We start from the raw sequence: 9,635 nt of genomic DNA on the forward strand, positions 1-9,635 counted from the left end.
CTAGCTGTCAGTAACTGCGAGTACTCTCAAATCGTACTTTCTTGTTTATTTGACCTGTTGATACTAATTGTAATGCTTTTTTGTTATTTAATGTTATTCAGGGTTATATCTGGTTATACCAGCTTTGATAAGTGTTTGGTATTACTATAAAATTTCACTTCGTACTATGAACATCAAAATTTTTTTATTTTGTAAAAATATTTCCTTTCTCTATTGGAACTGTACACGTATACCTAACAACAAAATTATTTTCATTTACCTGTGTTTAAAGTTATTGCAAATGGCTGATATTTTTGTTCAAGCATATTGTCTTTCTTAAATTGTTTAACATTTCATACCGATATAACATGTTATTTTTATTATTCTTCCCATAGTTTATTTATTTTGTATTTGCATTGTATCATAGGTCAAATTTATTTGTTCAGTGTATGTTTACTCGTGTTAATATGTCCTTTGATTGAGTTAAGCTATTTCAATTGATATTTTATAGTGTGTCTTTCTATGTTGTGATATTACACTATTGTTTCAGAAAAAGGGTGAAGGTTTGGTACCATTAAAACGTTTAAACCCGCTGCATTTGTTTGCACCTGTCCTAAGTCAGGAATCTGATGTTCAGTAGATGTCGTTTGTTGATGTGGTTCATAAGTGTTTCTCGTTTCTCGTTTTTATATAGATTAGACCGTTGGTTTTCCCGTTTGAATGGTTTTACACTAGTAGTTTTTGGGGCCCTTTATAGCTTACTGTTCGGTGTGAGCCAAGGCTCCGTGTTGAAGACCGTACTTTGAACTATAATGGTTTACTTTTATAAATTTTGACTTGGATGGAGAGTTGTCTCATTGGCACTCATACCACATCTTCTTATATCTATGACAAAATCTACGTTCACAATTAAAACCGACAATAAAACAGGACTGAAATATGTAACTAAGGCAAGAGATGAGCTAACAAAGAACCATAGAGAATCAGATAAGGAGCTAGTTTCTGGAGTAATGCCAGAATCACCAGGTGAGTGTATAATAATAAAAAAAAAGGGGGGAGTATCATTAGGCAATCAAAAGGACGAAAAAGATATTAGAACGTAACACCGTACTAATTGTGTATTAAAAATACAGGACGCTTGCTAACTTCATAGCAAATATACAACATCGCCAGACGAACAGTAATAATTATTAAGCAATGATATTCCTGAAAATATAAAACTAAAAACAACAAGTAGTAACCAATAGTTATCAAAGGTACCAATATCATTATCTAATTATAGAGTGAGTCAGGAGCCTGTTATTCATTGTTTGTCGTTTATTGCTGTATATCATACATGTATTTCTCATTTGATTAAATTTATATGTGTCATTTTGGGACCTTTTAAGGTATGATATATATCAATGTAAATACAAGAAATACATTGTATCTACGTCTTCGTTCTTGATGTTAAACCTGAATATACTTAAATGATTTCTCTATATTTCAGGATCTATGTATTGTCATGTTGCCTCATACGAGAACTATATTCGTAGATTACATCCATCAAATGATCGTTTATGGCAGAAACCATTGGATAGTTTTTCTGAAGAAGCTGATGTTTGGTATTGTAATATGCCACTGGGAGAAAAAAAACTAAGTACATTTATGTCAGAACTCAGTAAGAAGTGTAAGTTGTCTGTTGTTTATACCAATCACTCAATACGAGCAACTGGAGCCACAGTTTTATCACAAAACATGTATGGATCTGCGCAAATAATGGCAGTCACTGGACATAAGTCCGTACAGTCACTCACAACTTACCAGCGTGTTGATACTGACGAGAAAATTAAAATGGGTAAAACTATATCTGACAATCTTGTGCAAAGAGCAGTTATTGCTTCCAACCATACATGCCATAGTTCCAATAGTGAGTCATTTATGGAACAAATACAGGATATTGACATTGGGGATATTTTAGGAGAGTTTGATGACAACGGGCCGAAACCCATCCAATACAGGCAAACAACCACATGTATGCAGTCGACAAAACCTCAGAGTCAAATCTTCTATAGCAATGTAACTGTTATACATAACCTGACCATCAACAAGTAGTTGTGATGAAAATATGACATTTGTCATGTTGACATTATCATTTATTTTTCAATTTTGTACACAAAAAATGTGTTGGATGTTGACTTTGGCACTATTTGTCGTTTAAATGTATTGAACATTTTGTTTTAATTAATATTGTTATATCAAGGTTATTGATATTAAATTGTTATTGTTGACATTAGTTTTTTTGTTAAGACCAATGAAAGTAGATTCTTAAAATTGTAGACTTGAACACTTTAATATAAAAATAAGAAGACGTGATATGATTGCAAATGAGACAACTCTAGTCTAAATTCAACAAATAAAGATAGTCGGTAAGATAAATTCGTTACATAGTGTGCTAGTGACCTAATACGATATATACGGGGTCAGAAAATTCCCGAAACCCATATGGAATTTACTGACCCCGTATATATCGTATTAGGTCACTAACACACTATGTAACTAACAGTATGCCTCTCTGTATATCGTAGTTGTAAGCGTATTACATTGTCGGGATCATAATGTTTGTATGGTCAGTATGAATATGGATAAAAACAGATTTTTTTTTAATTTTAAGAAATACCATTGCTAAATACGTATCTGTATTGTGATTTTCTTTTTTTCAACACTTAGTCTTTTTTAAAAGTACCATAAACTCTTTTCTCATAATACCAAATATTAGCTGTGTATATGAATTTCAGTATCAAAACATTGAAATTTTATCATTTTATTCCTTTTAAATAAGATGAAGCTATTTCTGTTTTTCAAAGTATCATCCGCTTATGAATCTTTCACCAGTCCTAGGGCAACCGTAATATTTACCACAATGACCATTCTGTATTCTGTAAAAATAAATCAAGGTTTATTTGAAGAAATGTCCATTGTATGAAATGTATTGATTTATCTTGTTAATGTGTGCGATAAGATTTTGTTAGTGATTTCCATATTTGTTATATACGTTTCGTTTATACATTTAATACGGATTTAAATAAGAGCATTCCTCTTTTTTCCCTAATCCTAATATTTGAATTACCTGTATATTTTGTATTAATTTACTCTTGTAGCAAAACTTAACAACATATTATTACCCTAACCTTTACTTGATTAACTTTTGAATATATTTCCTTCGTATATTATGTCAGAACGGTTAATTTTGTTATGTTACTGTAATTGTCTATAAAGACAGATATGACAACTGTTAAACTAGACATTAATTGTTGATTTGTTAATAGTTACGGTTTCATTGTTCTGTCTTTTTTTTTAACTAAAGTTACAATTTAAAAAAAGAAAAAAAAAATTAACTGTATCAATATGGTAAAAAGCAAAGTTCTTGTACTTTTAAAATATATCATAATTTTACTTTGTTGCAAAGATCTTATTCCATAAATTTAGCCAATGCAATTAATTAATTACAAAAATGTTTATCCTGTAAAAATTGTTATATGAAAATAGAAATATTTGCGAACTAAACGCTGAACGAGTTCATTTTTATTCTTAGCAATGCAACAAAAAGAAAAAAATATTTGATTGTCATTTGATATATTTCGCAAGCTTTTCAAAAACATCGAATATGTTCAAGAACAAAAAAATAGTGCCTTCTTAAAAAAAGAAAATCAGAATTTGGTAAAAGGCTTGTGTGTCTTAACATGAAAAGCATTTCATGTCTTAAAATGCTGTGATATTTCAAATTAATTAACAAAAAAGCAATATGAACGGGAAGTCAACATATGGCCGATATGCCTATTTTTTAACTTTTAACGTCAATTTAATCATTATAAGGCCGACTTGTCAGGCACAATATATTTCAAATAGCCTATAAGCACCTTATAAAATGATAATTTGGCTTTTGATATAAGTTTAAAAAACGCCATGCCGATAAAACAAGAATTTATACATTCAGAGTTAATGTTGTATTTGTTTATTTAATATGTTGATTCAAAATCCCTCTTTGAATATATTCAATTTGTTCACAACTTTTTATATTCAAAGAATCAAGAAATTTTTTTTTATTAAAAACACTGGAAGACAGTGTGGCATATTTATGTGTCGGTAAACTGCTGGCATAATCACGAATAGTATTCATAGTTTTGAAATGTATGACTAACTAATGAAAAAGTTCATCTCGGAAAAATGAAACCTGTTTATATCTAATATTATTAATTTAGCTTCAAATATCAATTTATTCATAATAAACCAGTGTCAGATTACTACATGCATATGATTTATTGGAGTACAATAAACAAGTGTATAAGTAAATAAAAAAAGAAAACAGTTTTCATCAATCCTGTTATAAATAAGAAATTAAGAAAAATTCCAACTCACCCCTCCACCGAAATGTCTTTTAAACCCTGTATGTTCTCTGCTATGTCTTCCATAGGCATCTGTAATTGTCATTATATTGATTAATGAATCTATTTTTATCATCAGGGTTGGTACAATACGATAGATAAATCATTTGCTTTCTGAGAACAATTTCATTTAGCACAAACAGTGGGAACATTTATTTGCTGAAGAATTACTTTCATCAAAGTCTGAACTAACAAATTTTTGGGGAGAGGATAAACGATAGGTCCGGTAGTTTTTTGTAAATACCTTTACAATATGTAAAACGCATAAAAAACCTTAGGCCACCGAATAATATTTTAGTACATCATACAACTTTAAAACAATGAAAAATTAAAATTTATTTTGTGTAAATATTACAAAGTATGTTTGACCTTTTTATGTATAACTACTGTATTATTGTATTTCCATTGCTTGTTTGATTTGATATGTTCTGATTTCAGATAAACATTGGATATTGTTATCCCAGCTTTGTATCCTTTCATTGAAAACTCGTTAATTTGAAGAAATTATTGGTTACTAATTTGTATAATTTGTATAATGAACAATGAAAATTAAAATATCATATTTGTACTTTTAAAAAAAAAAAGAAAAACGGAAACACTATCATTACACAATCATACGTCACTGATAGGCATTTAACACTTTTGTAAAAAAAAAGACGATGAACAGGAGTATATAAAATATAACACTCATTTTACAACAGATTGAACAAAACGAAGCCAACCAAAACCTGCGACCGACATCTTTAAAACATTACTTTAATAACACATATGACTTGTAGGAGAGTTCCGGTTACCATAGGTAACTTGATGAAACACTTTACTGAGCTGTAGCTGTAAAATAGAGGGTGAAGATACCAAGCAACACGAACCAAACCAAAATCCGCGGATGATCTCATGTGCTCGGGAAGATAAGCAAAATTTGCTCCACGTGTGGCATCCGTCTTAAAAAAAATCGGCGATAAGTTTAATTCAGTGATGTCACATTTGAGAACATGAAACAGAGAACGGGATTGTTACTACGACAATTGGAAAATTTCCGCTTGATCTGTGGAACTGATATTCCTACATGGTAATGTTACAATGTGTAATAGTATATAAAAATGTCAAAAAGAATTACCATGAAAAAAGAAATCGAGAAGATTGCAAACGAAGCATTTTAACCAATGTTGCTGCTTTTTCTACTTACCAGCTGGCATTGTAACCGAGGCCACAATCAACAGAGCAACAAGGACTATGATGCCGAATAACTTCATGTCTATCTGCAAAGGTTGTCTTTTAATACTTCACTTTTACGTGTGCACTTCTCGAGGTTAATATTTATATTCATGTGAAAAGTCAGATTTGGATCTTTATATGTTTGCTTACATATTCATCTACATAATCATGTAATATATTATGTTATATTACATAATTAATTGTTTATTATTTCCACAACCTGACATTTATAAAAAATAAGGTTACAGTATTTAATGCTGTGTACATAAACTAATTATGATGATGGTGATGAATGGCTGCTTAACGTCCAGCGGCAAATTAGTATGCATATTCAGGACAAGAACATATTAATGTAATATGGATATTAACCCTGCTTTGTACTAGACCGACATGCTGAGATGGATTTTTAACGTGCTAGTTCACAAGGCAACAGTTAGCAAGAAGATATGTCACCTTACTCGGGCACATTATTCTGACTCCCAGACGACCAGTCTTTGCTCTTACTTCTTAATGCCGCGTGCTTAGCGGAGAAGCAGCAAAAAACAATTTTAAAGTCTTTGGTTTGACCCGGCCGGGGTTCGAACCCACGACCTCTTGCACTCGAGTCAAACACGCTGCAACTAGACCACCGAGGCGGTTTGAATAGATTAATTGTTTGTTGCATTCTCGTTGCACTTTCACAGCTGCTTATATTTAAGATACTGGTCGTGGGGCATTCCAATACAGGTTTAAGTGAAGTGTGGACATACACATCACCTTTGTGGACTAATAGGAAGTTATTCAATACCATAGTCCTTGATTCTCTGTTGATATTGGCGTCTTTAAAGTTGCACTTTGGTTATTTCGTAAAGTTATATAAAACTTTGCAAATGGCACTGAAATATATGAAACATTATATATTACTTTATCCATCTATTTATTTATTTATGAAAGAAAGAAAATCACTGCATTATTGTCATTCAATACTTTAAAGTGTAATATATAAGGAAAATATTAATTAAAAGTCCACGGAGGCTAACTAGAACATCAAAATATAAATTTGATTAAATTCCATTACAAGTATTGATGTATGAGTTTTGCATTGAATATTTTATTTTAGTCTCCTAAGAATTTTTTTTTTATCAATATTGTTTGAAGACAACTGTCATATGCCTGACTTTGTACAAGCATTTCCTTATGTAGAAAATGGTGGATTAAACCTGGTTTTAATGATAGCTAAACCTCTCACTTGTATGACAGTCGCACAGAATTCCATTATATTGACAACAATTTGTGAGCAAAACAAAAAGACATTTAAAAACCAATCGTTCAGAGAACAATTGAAGGTCTCTCCACTCAAATTTACTTAAGATAAGAAAATTTTGAGAAAAAACAGTAAGTCCGGGCTTAAATGATAGCTTATCACATACTGATTTTGAAAATACAATGTTTGAGGCACTTTTTCCATCAATTAAGGGAGATAAAAAGCCACTTCCGGTTAAATCAAAGTCACTTCCGGTGTCAAATAATAGCTTGCTTTATTCTGATTCTAGAAATATATAGTTTCCACATACTTTTGCTTTAAATAAGGGAGATAAATTGCTACTTTCGGTTTAAAAAAGGTCACTTCTGGTTGGCATTTTCAAGGTCATATGTCTACTAACCTAATGCAAAAGATCCCAAGGCTTTATCATGTATAAATATGAATTTACAGCAAAGGTCAAAATCTAGAACGCCAATTTTACCTTGCAAGGACCTCAAATCAACCGTTAGTCTCCACTATGTAAGGGAAATGAGTTCTATCCCAATACAGCTTATTTTTAGTATTAGAGGGGAGGAAACCCCCCATCAAATGTCAACGCACCCTTTTAACCAAAATATGTACGACACGTCACAAATATCAGTTTAGTAAAAATATTTTGTCGATATCTTATACGGTTTCTGAAAGGAGGAATGTTAAGCCAAAAAAAATAAATTTAGAATCTGACCTTGACCTTGACCCCATTTTCTTTTTGGTGGACCAAGGACATCAATTCAAAAGTCCCTATGTCTCTATCACTTATGGTTTACCAGATGAGTTACAATTACATTTCACTTATGTTAAATACAGAAGGGGAAATAACTCTCATATGGAGTCTCCGGACTGCTTCGGTCAAAATTATTCTTAAGATCCTGAGGATATAACGAGCAAATTGGTGAAATAATTTTGTCGTAATCTTTAACAGTTGCGGAGGAGATGCGCACACAAGAAAAACAGTGTTTGGGGGGATAACTCTTACGATAAAAAGTGTTCGGGTAAACAGGGTCAGTCTCAAAAGCGCAATAACTGTTCGATATCATATGCAAAAAATCTAAGCAACATCTTGCGAAACCACTATACACCGCAAGAAAAAAAATGTGCGGAAGAAAAAAATATAAATCAGTTGTTTTAAAAACAATTGTTTACGGTCTTTCCCCTTCCAAATGTGGTTGGTTGGTTGATTAACTGATTAGTTGGTTGTTTGATTGGTTGATTGATTGGTTGGTTGGTTGGTTAAATGACCGATTAAATAAACAAATGGAATTGGGTCTCTTGGAGAAAAAGAAAGAAATAAAATCTTGGACTCCCCATTAAACACATGGGACCGAAACATGCATGATTGGTTGGTTGATTGATTGGTTGGCTGATTAAAAACATGGAACCGAGCCACTAGGAACGAGCGGAAAAGGAATTGAGAGCCTAGTTCCCCTGTTTAAACACTGGGACCTAGCCTCTAAGAACACGCGAAAACGGGTCCGTGCAATATGTTTATTTATATTTAAATTATGATATTTGTAGGAACATGCAAGGATTTAAACATCCCTCCAAAACATATCCTTGCATCTTCCTTTATAAATGTTTTTTTATAAGGCTTCCCGGAATTTGTGTCTTATTTACTTATTGTGTGTGCATTTTATTCAATTTTGTATTTAAAGGAAATCGAACCTGACCTGCATGGATCTATTGTTTTTAATCTTCCTGCACATTTCTAATATTCTTTTCGAAAAGGGGGAAACCCCTATTTTATTTTAGGTTGCACGCGCTGAAGATGGTGTGATTGTGGATTTTGACGTCACCAAGCTGATATACACAAAAATTAAAATTTCTTTGCAGAGGAGGATGTCGTCAAGACCAGACCTGTGTATAAAGATTGTGCTAACGGATTTAATTTTCTTTCATTTACAGGTTGATGATGTTTGATCGTTGATCCTTGAGTGTTCGTGCAATACATTCCTTAGTGAAAATTTGTAATGTATAATTCAACGACTAAAGATTTTATTTTTTTCAGGTAATTAATGTCTGATCGTGCATGTTTTTTTTTCGTACACATGTTTACGGGAGCACAGATTTGTATTTTAATGCATGTTTAGAAATTTAATTCCAGGATTTCATTAATATTTACGAACTAGGGAGCGATTTCTTTGTCATTGATTTTTAATTTCTCAGTCCAGGTCAGGGCGTCATGCTGTCTGCACGTGTTTTTATAGAGCAAACGGGAATATAGTTTCTTGATTCATTTACAGGTAAACTGATGTCCAATCCAATCGCTGACCACGAATCTTCATGCATTGCATTGCATATAAATGAATTCGAGCAGCTTTTTGCAAGCAGGATTTCTATTTCAGAAAATGTACGGGACTAAGGCGATTTTCATTTAATAGAATTGGGATTCCTAAAAAAAAAATCAGTTGGAAAAGGGGGACGGGTAGGTGTCGAGGGTGGCGGACCTTTGTTGATTAATTGAGATAAGATACATGTATACATCATGAAAGCTGCAAAGTTTGAAGCTATGGATAGTTAATTTGTTCATATTACCATTTCAGTGGCATTGAACCCCAAAGAAAATGACGCGTTACATTTTGAAAAAAACTTTCCAGTTACAACATGTCGCGACTAACTTTCTGGTAAAAAAATGTTTGTCGATATCTATGACTCCTTTTGAGTAGAAGCGATATGAAGTGAACTGCAAAATTTAGAACATGACCTTGACCTTTGACCTTGACCTCATTTTTTAAGTT

General features: G+C 32.2%; 1 long non-coding RNA gene across 1 annotated transcript; it reads right to left on the minus strand.

Moving 5' to 3' along the window:
• Positions 1-2,766: 2,766 nt before the first annotated feature.
• Positions 2,767-5,759, minus strand: LOC127733584 (uncharacterized). The gene is made up of 3 exons (XR_007997128.1): positions 5,590-5,759; positions 4,378-4,436; positions 2,767-2,897 (listed from the first exon to the last, which is right to left on the minus strand). It is a non-coding gene; the product is annotated as an uncharacterized LOC127733584 (long non-coding RNA).
• Positions 5,760-9,635: the final 3,876 nt, after the last annotated feature.

This window comes from Mytilus californianus, unplaced genomic scaffold (assembly GCF_021869535.1).
Source record: "Mytilus californianus isolate M0D057914Y unplaced genomic scaffold, xbMytCali1.0.p SCAF_3, whole genome shotgun sequence".
Lineage (NCBI taxonomy): Eukaryota > Metazoa > Mollusca > Bivalvia > Mytilida > Mytilidae > Mytilus > Mytilus californianus.